The sequence below is a fragment of the Sinocyclocheilus rhinocerous genome, unplaced genomic scaffold (assembly GCF_001515625.1).
Source record: "Sinocyclocheilus rhinocerous isolate Xijiao unplaced genomic scaffold, SAMN03320098_v1.1 scaffold2194, whole genome shotgun sequence".
NCBI lineage: Eukaryota > Metazoa > Chordata > Actinopteri > Cypriniformes > Cyprinidae > Sinocyclocheilus > Sinocyclocheilus rhinocerous.
This window is the reverse complement of record NW_015652304.1, coordinates 1,149,984-1,160,746: the sequence shown is the minus strand read 5'-3', so window position 1 is coordinate 1,160,746 and position 10,763 is coordinate 1,149,984. Positions and strand designations below refer to the sequence as shown.

The 10,763-nt window shown below is 36.1% G+C and overlaps 1 protein-coding gene across 2 annotated transcripts in view; it reads left to right on the top strand.

The window, feature by feature from the left end:
* Window positions 1-10,763, top strand: part of LOC107714698 (cell adhesion molecule 4-like) — a 146,033-nt gene that overhangs the window by 80,992 nt on the left and 54,278 nt on the right. The gene's annotated exons all lie outside the window — the stretch shown is intronic.

Sequence of the window (10,763 nt, the reverse complement as noted above, 5' to 3'; positions counted from 1 at the left end):
ATTATTTATTAAAAATTTTTTTTTTAATATATATATATATATATATACTGTATGTATATTATATATATATATATATATATACTCACACACACATACATACTCTTACACACAACTAAACTACAACATTTTAATTAATATTTACATATTTATATAAAGTAATAATATATAGTTTGATTTAGAAATGGACACAAAACAATATGTCTAATTATAGAGATTACCTTCTGCCATTACAAATCCGAAAAAATTTATAACCACCAAGACTTCAACCAACATTACCACAAACCAACCTGGAGCCAACCAACTTCACCACAGTGACCTTACTGACCATGTACTGGCTTATGACCATCTCTCTTAATGTTAATGTAACCAGCATTGCTATTACATCTTTGTAGGTGAACACCATTGACATCCGCCAGCTAGACAACCAAACCCGCACTAACCAGCATGGAAATTAATTCTGGTCTAAGCTGGTCTTGTCAGCAGCATTCATGCACAGTGCCTAATTTCTCTTTGGCTAATCTCACTCTTACCCCATTCCTAATGGATGTCTCCCCGCTCACATCCACCTCTCTTTCTGGAGTGCGGTATCATTACTGTAGCTCCATATGAGTTTTCATTGACAATCGGTTGCTGGGTTCAGCAATAACACTGGTAACAGTTCTGGGCTCCTGAGGGCCCCAGTCTGAGCTTGAGAGTGTGTGTTAAGCAGTATTGATTGTGCACAGAGACGAGCGAGCGTATTTCACATCCCGCTGTGATTTCTCTGCCCCTGGTGCTCTTTGTCGTAGATATATAAGGTCCTGTAAAGGTGCTGATGTGAAGCCTGACACGTAATTCAAAATTTCTGTGCGGCTCTACGCACTGTCTGCTGTTCAGGAAGTCTATATATATGTATCTGTTCGGGTCATGAGATAAAAAGTTGCTGTGGGTGAGCATGTGCTGTTGTGTGTGTTTCTACCTTGTCACCTCCTACCAGCTGCTGTCTTTCTATTTTTCTTTCGCTGTCCTCTGCCTGAACTCGGCCGCTCAGCATTGCCACTGCCTGACACCTCAGCCATACTAATGACAGCGAGGTGATGGAGAGAACGATAGAGGGGGAGCGATGGAAGGAGAGGAGGAGACAGCACATTATCGTGAAATTATGTTTGCGTTGCAAGTAGAGGAAAGCTAGATAAACTTTTATAAAGAGAGAGACCGGGGCTAGTTTTCATACAGTCAATTTGTTATAAGTTTTTATAACATAAGTGTGGGTTTTCTCTAGTAGTGGTTTGTATGACTGTTTCGAACATCTAGCTTAAAACCCATTTAAATTAGAATCATTTTGTTGTCCAAAACTTTAATTTTATTATAGTATTCATTTCAATCTTATATAACACTGTTAAATGTAAACTTTAGCAAAATGATTATCCATTTGTTATACCGTACATGATAATGTTGTGATGCATTCTACATTCGCTTTATTAAATAGAATTTTAAAAGGTTTTAATGGTTTAATAAAAATGTATTTAGACAAAATTGTGTAGAATAGCATATGTTTATTAGTTACTTGACCATAATATACAAATAATTATCCGGTATTGTTATCATCCTCCTCCCTAGTAGTTTTTCATAATTATCAGGTTGATGTTTAAATTTTCTGTATTTATTAGTGGCAACATTTGTTAGCAAAATAATGGTAAGGTGTTTGTATTTTCGTATGAGGTGTTTTTGTGATCTTTATGTCTTTACTCTTTATATTTTGCCTATAATAGACTGTTTAATGGGTGGTACAATTGTGACGACTTACCCCATGCAAACTATAAAAAGAATTGTTGGGAAAAGTTAAAAATTCAAGGAAACATGATGTTTTCAGATTTTACATTTTTCTTAACTATTGTCGTAATGGTTGTCTTAGTAAAACTACTTTGTTTTGTCAGTTTGAATCTATTTGTTTGTTTTGGTGTCATTCAGCCAAAAAACATCGATTTCAGCTTCCTTTCCATCCAGTTTTTTAGTAGTAACCCAATAAACTAATAGAGTATTTTGGTGGTGTATATATATATTTCATAGAATACTTAATATGTGAAATGCATTGATGTTGTTTCTGAAGAATCAATCAACTTACAAGCAAAAATATGTGTACTACCTTTTAAAACTATATCTCAAAGACTTCAACACAAACCTGAAGTATGGTAACAAATGTAAAAAGATGAGCCCCTAACATCACAACACAACAAATAACTAATGATAATGACAAAACAGCAACACAAGTTTAAATAAAGTCAGCAAACATCAACACAACGATCTTTTAACAGCATTATTTATTCATGCTGCAATGCATGTTGGGAACTCAAAAATCCTTAACATTTCAGCAGTATTGTTCAATATGAAATTCTTTGTCCAGACAACTGTATTTGACAGCATTTGGGGGAATTCTGTTGGTCTAACATAAGTTTTAAGTAGTTTCAGTTAAGTAATTCACATAAATTAGTATTCGCGACTAAATAGGTTCTGTCAACTGGAAAATATATATTTTTTTACAGTGCGGGACATCTTGTCCTGTTATTAAGGCATATTGCCACAAAAGTCCAATGCATGTTCAATGACCTGAATCTTTCCTGGACGACGTTGTTGGAAATGTTGAACAGCTATTTTGCAGCCAAGATCTTAATGTATGTGCCTATACACAGACACTGACCTTCAAAACTAAAGCTACCCTGAGAAATATCCACTAGAGTAAAAAGTGACCAAACCCCGGTGTCCCCAAGGACACTTCTCTTTCTGTATTTCTTGAAGAAATAAGCGAAAAAAGAATAAGGGATGAAATGTGTTGTAGATTATGCCCAGAGCCCTTGTATTTTCTGATCACAGTGGAACGACTCAGGGGACCGACTCACCTGATTGGCCAAGAGTGCTGGTGTGTGGCCGGAGCATAGAGGCGTGTGCGCCTGCTGATAGGCAGTTGCTTGGCGACTGTGTGCTTTATGCTGAATGACATTACAGGCTGTGATTGATGCAGCCAGTGCCCAGCTGTGCATGAAGAAAGGAGAGAAAGAGGGAGAGAGAAATGAGCAGACAAATGAGGAGAGAGAGAGAGGGGGGAGCAAGGATTTGTCCGCCTGGCTCATGCTAGTAGAAGAGGTGTAATAACTATAATTACAGCACAATTTAACGCATTAAACAAAGAGATTGATGCCACACCTACAGCTAGGAGCTTGTTTGAATCTCTCAGTGTGTGTATATGAATGGAAATGTACGTGTGTGCTAATCTAATGATAAAAACATAATGAAAGCATCTAAAAATATTGTGTTTGTGAGTTTAAATTTGCACATAGGCACTTTTTATATACAGAAAAACATTTTTTGTCAAATGGGACAAACAAATTAAAGCGTTCATTAGTGTGTTTATAGTAATAGTTTGGAGCGCTATATGTAGAAGCAAGCTAATGAGCCCTGGGATTAATACACGCAAACATAGACACAAAAATAGAAGTCTTTGGTGCAAAGAGATGCACACAGCTGAAACGTAGGGATAGTAGCGCAGAAGGAGAGATGTAGTGTGTGTGTGTGTGTGTGTATGTGTGTGTGTGTGTGTGTGTAGGTGGGAGATAATAATGCTTTTGAACAGCCAAGATGTTGTGTGTTCTTGGCTGCTGACTATCTGATAGCAACAGCTTGAGTTTGACATGAAGCTCTGTAGTAAAAAATACGAGTGCATTATTTATCAAAGAGCACCTGTATGCTGAGGTCACCTTGCCCAGAAACTGTCCACTTCCTGTTAATGATGAAGGGAAGATGGAAATAAAATAGAAGGAGAGGAAACGTGGATGATGAGACTTTTAAAAAGCTGGATTCTGAAAAGTTTAGTTTTGTGTGTGTGTGACATGTAAATACTTTCTGGCACAGTTTAATGTTTAATCTTCAGTATTTTCTGTGCCGTAAATGCGATTTCCTTAACTTTTATGAGACTGTATTTGTTCATCAATTAACTGTACAATAAAAATAAATAACTGCACAAACGTACTTTAATACAGGTCTGTTGTGATGTCTGCAGTACTGAAGGCTGTGGTTGCCAGCACTACTGCTTTATTACGAATTGTTTTACAGTTTACAGTGTTATTTGTGTTGGTGGTGTTCTTTTGAGTTATGCGTTATGTGATGTTGGCGTAGATCGCATCTCTGTCTTTAAATTTGTAGTTGAATGTCACCTTGTGCTTTGTGTGCATCATTGCTTGCTCTATACGTTTTCATCTCTTGGGATGTTGTCAGCCTGACAAATGTGTCCCCAATAGTTCAACTACCATCTAACTGCGATTTCTGTACTAAGGTTTAACATTATTGGTTTGAAAAAGGAGTTGACTCAAAAAGCGTGACCAGATATATCTTTGCATTATGTAGAGCAGTTTCACACAGGATTGCACTGAGCGAACAATACGTTACTATTCAAAAGTTTGTGGTCCATTTTTTAAAGAACTTAATTTATTGAGCAAGGATGCATGATTCAATTGATCAAAAGTGACAGTAAAGACATTTATAATATTATAAAAAGTTACCATTTCAAATAAATGCTGTTCTTTTGAACTTTCAAGTCCTCAAAAAATCATGAAAAAAAAATGTATCATGAATTCCACAAGAATATTATGCAGCACAACTATTTTCAACATTTATTGTAATAGGAAATGTTTCTTGAGCGGCAAATCAGCATATTATATAATATTATTATATTATACAATATATTATAAAATTATATATTATATTATAATTATTTCTGATGTATCATGTGACCCTGAAGACTAATAATGGCTGCTAAAAAATCAGCTTTGCCATCATAGGAATAAATTATATTTTAAAATATATTAAAGTAGAAAGGTTATTTTAAATGGCAATACGGTTTCTCAATATTACTGTTTGTACTGTATTTTTGATTTTGAATAATTGTAGCCTTGGTAATCTACTATTAAAAAATATCTTCTTTTATGATCAACAAAAATACAGTTTTGGAACATAATAATTGAATAATTGTAGCCTTGGTGAGCGTGAGACTTGTCTTTCAAAAACATCCCTGAACTCAGAATAGTCTGAACGGTAGTGTGTATACAATAGATACAGTATAACAGATATATATGAAGAGTTCAGATGCAAAAGCCTCTGAGTGCCGTTTGAAATTTTCTTCTAAATTGAGCATTTTTATCAGGCTCTTGTGTGTAGGTTCAGTAATTTCACTTTAATGGCAATAAATAGGATCTGAACATAAACATAGGAGCCTGAGAAAAATGTTCATTTTAGAAGAGAATTTCAAACGGTACTTAGAGGCTTTTGCATCTGAACTCTTCATATACAGATACATATACAGTTATTTTCCCTCATTATTTCCAAACCATTAGTATATTTTAGCAGCTTCAAATGGGTGAATTAGATGTCAGTCAGACTCGATAATCTAATGCCATTGGTAGAGATGAACTTACTCATACACAATAAAAAAAAAATCGTAACACACATTACAGTAGATGAAGTGTTGCCTTACAGTTAAAAGAGCCAGTCGCCTTTAGAGGTAGAGGCATCATAGTGTTCAGGACAACTGGTTGTCCAACCAAAAGCGAAAGGAAGAATAAACACTCATTTTTGTGATTTTGTTTGGTGCCGTGGAAATTACACACTGCACCTTTAAGGCAGACGTCATCCTATTTCTGCGGTTGTTCTCTTGATCTGTAATTTACATAGACATCTGTCTCTCTCTCCTCCGCCTCGCTCTCACACATCCAGTTCACACAAACACACACAATCTCATCTATTTTCATTACCAAATATGTTTCACCTGAATGCACACTGAGAGACTGATTATAACGCTCACGTTTGAGCTTTTTAAAACAATGATTCAGGCATAACATCTTTCATAAACATCTTATCACCCACTTTCTTTCTCTCTCTTACACACACACACACACCGTCTGTGCCCATGGGCAGTACAGAACCACGGTAATTGAACTGACATACCTACAGTGTATTAATACAAGTTTAATATGGCTAGTGTGAATGAGAGAAGAGCCGGAGACATAAAGACGACGACAGGAGAGAGAGAGGGTGAGCTAGAAATGGGAGCAGCAGAGCAAATCAAAGCAAAATTAAATGGATTTACATATTTCAATGAACGCCGCAGGTAGGCCTTCTAATTATTTCATTTTCCCTCAGCTCTCATTTCCTCACTTGTTCCTCTCAGTCGACAGACGGCCTGTTGGACTGTTAAAGATGTGTACTTTAGCTCCAGACTTCTTATTCAGGCCATTTCAGCGTCTCAGTTACTGCTAATGATGCAGTTGCTGTTGTACTTCCTGTCCCAACATCACCCAAATTTACTTTGCGTCTCGGCCTACCTTTGTTCAGGTAATTTGTTTTTGGAAATGTTCCTCTTTCATTGAAACCCTCCCCTGAGACTTTCTCAGTCTGTGGCCGTGACTGCTCACACTGTTGGCAAATCAATGAAGTGATGGTTATGTAACCCAATTTTTGACAAAGAAACAGCAATGATTATATGAATATTATTCATAAATATTGTGGCACATATCACTGACATGATATGAATCATCGAGTATGGGTAGTCTTTCGAGATTTGGGGGAGGAAAGGATTGTTTTGTTTTGTTGTTTAATGGCTTTAGATGTGCTGGACACACTGGAATTGTAATACTGGACACAAAAATATGTGAGTGATTTGAGCGTGAGTGTGATTTTGTAAAAAGCACATTACTGGCGTATATTTTGCACCAGTAATGTGCCAAATCTAATACGCCAAAATCTAATGATGTTGCAAGGTTCCAGACTCATTGTGCAAGCAGGCTTTGGTTGAAATTGCAATGCAATTCATGGTTATAACTAGGGCTGGGTAAATATATTGATTTTTGTTCTAGTCTTCCCCATTTTGTTTGCAGTCTGTATTGAAATGTGATTTAATTACAATAGTATGTACCCCAAAATAATGGCCAGAAACATCTTTAAAGGGATAATTCTCCCAAAAATGAAAATTCTGTTATCATTTACTCATACTAAAATTGTTCCAAACCTGTATGAATTTCTTTCTTCTGCTGAACACAAAAGAATATATTTTATATAATATATTTTGGATATATATATATTTTGAATAATGTGGATAACCAAACAGTTTCTGGTCCCCATTGACTTCCATAGTATATATTTTTCATACTATGGAAGTCAATACTATTTTTCATACTATGGAAGAGTACTGGTTAAACACATTCTTCAAAATATCCTTTTATGATCAACAGAATAAAGATCCTCATACAGGTTTGGAACAATGTGAGGGTGAGTAAATAATGACAGAATTTTCATTTTTGGGTGAACTATCTCGAAGTTGTTTTTGCCAGCTGAACGTAAAAACAAACATGCAACCAGTATAGTCCAATGATGAACAAATTCCTCTTATGAACTGGTTCTTTGTAGTAAATCAAAGACATGACCAGTGTAGCCCGAAAAAAATTACTTAAATTTAAAATTGTACTTTTGCTTTAGTGTGTAATATAGTTGTTTGTGCATGCAAATGATCTGCAAAGTTACAAAGCACAAAGTCCACACCAAAGCGAGCTAATCTCAGAAAGAAAACACTTGCCTCAAATGCCTCGTTTGTTGTCCTGCAGTTATTTCTGCAACTTGCTTATCTCACCATGTTAGACATTTGCATAATGCCCGCCCTCTGGCTGCTTTGGTCCGCCTTCAAAGAACAGATGGGTAAGTGATTTCGCTATGTCGAGGAGACTGTGTTTTCACTGTGAAGGCAAAAAACATTGAACTGATGCTATAGTTACCATAGCTGAAAACCCGATTATGGTAAGCAATGTTACATTTCTGACACATTCAAGTTGTGAAGCAATCATAACAGACTGGGCCAGCTGACCAATCAGATCAGACTTGGGCTTTTCAGGGCCTGTATGTGTTTTTTAAACTTTAAATGAGGTAAATGTATTCTAGGAGACCCCACAAATAAAATAATGAACTTGTAAATGAGCATAATATGGGCACTTTAAAACATTATGGACATATTGTACAACAAAAAGGACATTATAACGGAAGTATACCCAATTGAATCAGAATCGTGATGAACAGAATCAAATTGAATCTATAGCTTGTGAATCACTATTGAATTGAATCAGGTAATCCGTATTGATACCCAGCCATAGTTATCTCAGATGTGAACAAATCGAAGAGAGTCAACCAATATATTACAAAAGCTCAGTGCCTGTCACCCATCTTCTAACAACTCTATAATTCAATACCGTGTATCTACGGATGCCGTATTCTTACAGTACTCTCTCTATTTCTGTATCTCTGAGAATGTGGGGATGCACTGCATCTGTGTCATACGTCTCTGACAGTGAGGATGCATTAAGTGAATCTGTATTCAGTGTCTCTGACAGTGACGACATATTCTGCCATTTCATAATCTTGTTTTGAAGCCCAATGTCATTATAACTTGTATCATGGTTTGGTTTTATTCTTTCAGTATTCCAAGGCCATTTATATTTTGTTTTTGTAATTTGATTTGCTTTGATTTGTATTGGGTCAGAGGAGATGCGCATTGGCCATTATATATGGGTTTCAGAACCCATGTAAAGATATTAGATTAAGCACACAACAAACAGAACAATTCACCATATTTAGATTCACATCCTGTATATTTATTCAGGAAGATATGCATCTAAATGGTTAGTTTTATATTCATATTTACTATTTGGCCTAGTTTTGTCTGCATGCATTTGACTCTGCGTAACATTGCAAAATAAACCAGATGACCAGGATACAGATGTAAAACTGGAGTCTTGATTCATCTTGAAGTGATTGATTTGCTTATTTATTTATTTATTTATTTTAAAATACTGTAAAATATGTTTTTAAGAGTGTCTCTCCTTATCATATGACCCTATTGCTGAACGGATCACTCATTTTAGATTCATAGTGCACATTCACAATAGCAATAAGATCCCTTTCAATTATTTTTCTTCATAATTTAATTGGAATTGCAATTTAATTATGCAAGTTGAATAATGAGCTAATTTTAATCACTCTAATACTCTCAACAGTCTGGATCGGTCTAGAAGCGCAACTCTTGATTAATTGTGATTACAGTTACTTCCCATAATTCCTCATCCCACTCCTCGGTCTCATTTTAACACGATCATGTGCTCCGTCTTTCGCTTTTCTCTCCCAGACATCTCCGTCATCTCCATCCTCACAGCATAAATGTCAAATTAAACGGCTTCCTCTTCGTCTCGCACTCTCTATCTCTCTCTCTCTCTCTCTCTCTGTTGCCTTCTCTCCTTCTTTTCCCAGCATGCTGGCTTGTATAAAAGGTTGTTATGTGAGTTAGGTGTTAATTGGTTGCTGAAGTCCATTAATATTCTCCTTGCGACTTTGCTCGTCAAGAGCCAAGCGGGGAAAACTGATGAGTGTGTGATTTTCCTCCAGAGAGAGAAAGAGAGAGCGTGAGGTAGAGAATGAGAGAATGATGGAGAGGGAGGAAGAAAGAGCAAGGTTCAAAGCCTCGCTGTAAGGTCACTGGCACAGAAGGAAAAAAAACGTTATTTAGAAAGAAGGAGACAGAGCGACAGTCTAAGAAGGCGAACAGAGAGGGAGATAGAGAGAGAAACACTGTGTTGATAAAGAGACACTAAAGGGCACTATTCAGAGAGGAACAGAAAAGGAAGATTATGTTATCATATGGAAAGAAATAGTTCCTTTGTGGGCTGATAGATAACTGGCAGAATGGGGACGAGACGAGAAGGGATGAAGTGTGGTGATCACGTTCCCATTCTCCTGTTCCTTTTGATAAACAACATGCAGTGCCTCTCAATAGGCTATGATCCCGGTGAGAAACAGCACACGGCGGCTCTCTCAGAACCTGCGAGACCACGTTTCCTATTGACCAACTTTATTCAAGTGTGTTTGTTTCGCTGCAGGTGTGTGTGCTTACAAGTGTACTTATAGCTGACAGTAGCAATGCTAACTTGACCATACTGCAGTGCAAAGACAACTGTCTTAAATGACAACTTATGTAGAAAATCAATTGAATCTTTATCAAATCAATCAAAAAGCAATTTTTCTCAGTTTTACTATTGGTAAGGATGGCCAGTTCTGCATTTAGAGTTAAGTATCTTTTAGAGTACATTTAGTGATTTACCAGATGTTTGAATCCAAACAAACTTACAAATGAGGAATATCACAAGCAATTTATCATATTAATAATGTCGCTTTTTCAGTAACAAGCTACTGGGGAATATGTAGCAATGTAGCGTGACAAAACAGCTACATCATATTTGTCACACTGTATCTCACATGCAGCATTACAGCCTACTGGGCTGAGGCGATGATCAAATGATAATCAGTCCGATTCATTTTAGTGAATCAGTTCATTCGGGCAGTTCGAACAGAAACTGTTCACTGGTTTGTGTCTTTGTGCAGAAGTGCGTCAAATCACTTGAGCACCAAATTAGCATGATTCTGAAGGATCATGATTCATGTGACACTACAAAACTTTAAAAATTTAAAATATGTTTAGAATAAAAAAGTAATTTTAAATTGTAATATTTCACAATACTACTGTTTTTATGTATTTATTTATTTTCAAATAAATGCAACCTCGGTGAGCTTAAGAGAATATTTAATTGTTTTAAATTGCAGTTCATCACTGTTTAATTATAAAACTATAATCTGATAATCTTTTTTCTGTTTTAAAAGAAACTGAGCTTCTGTGTTGTCAGCTTCATTATAATGGAAACGAT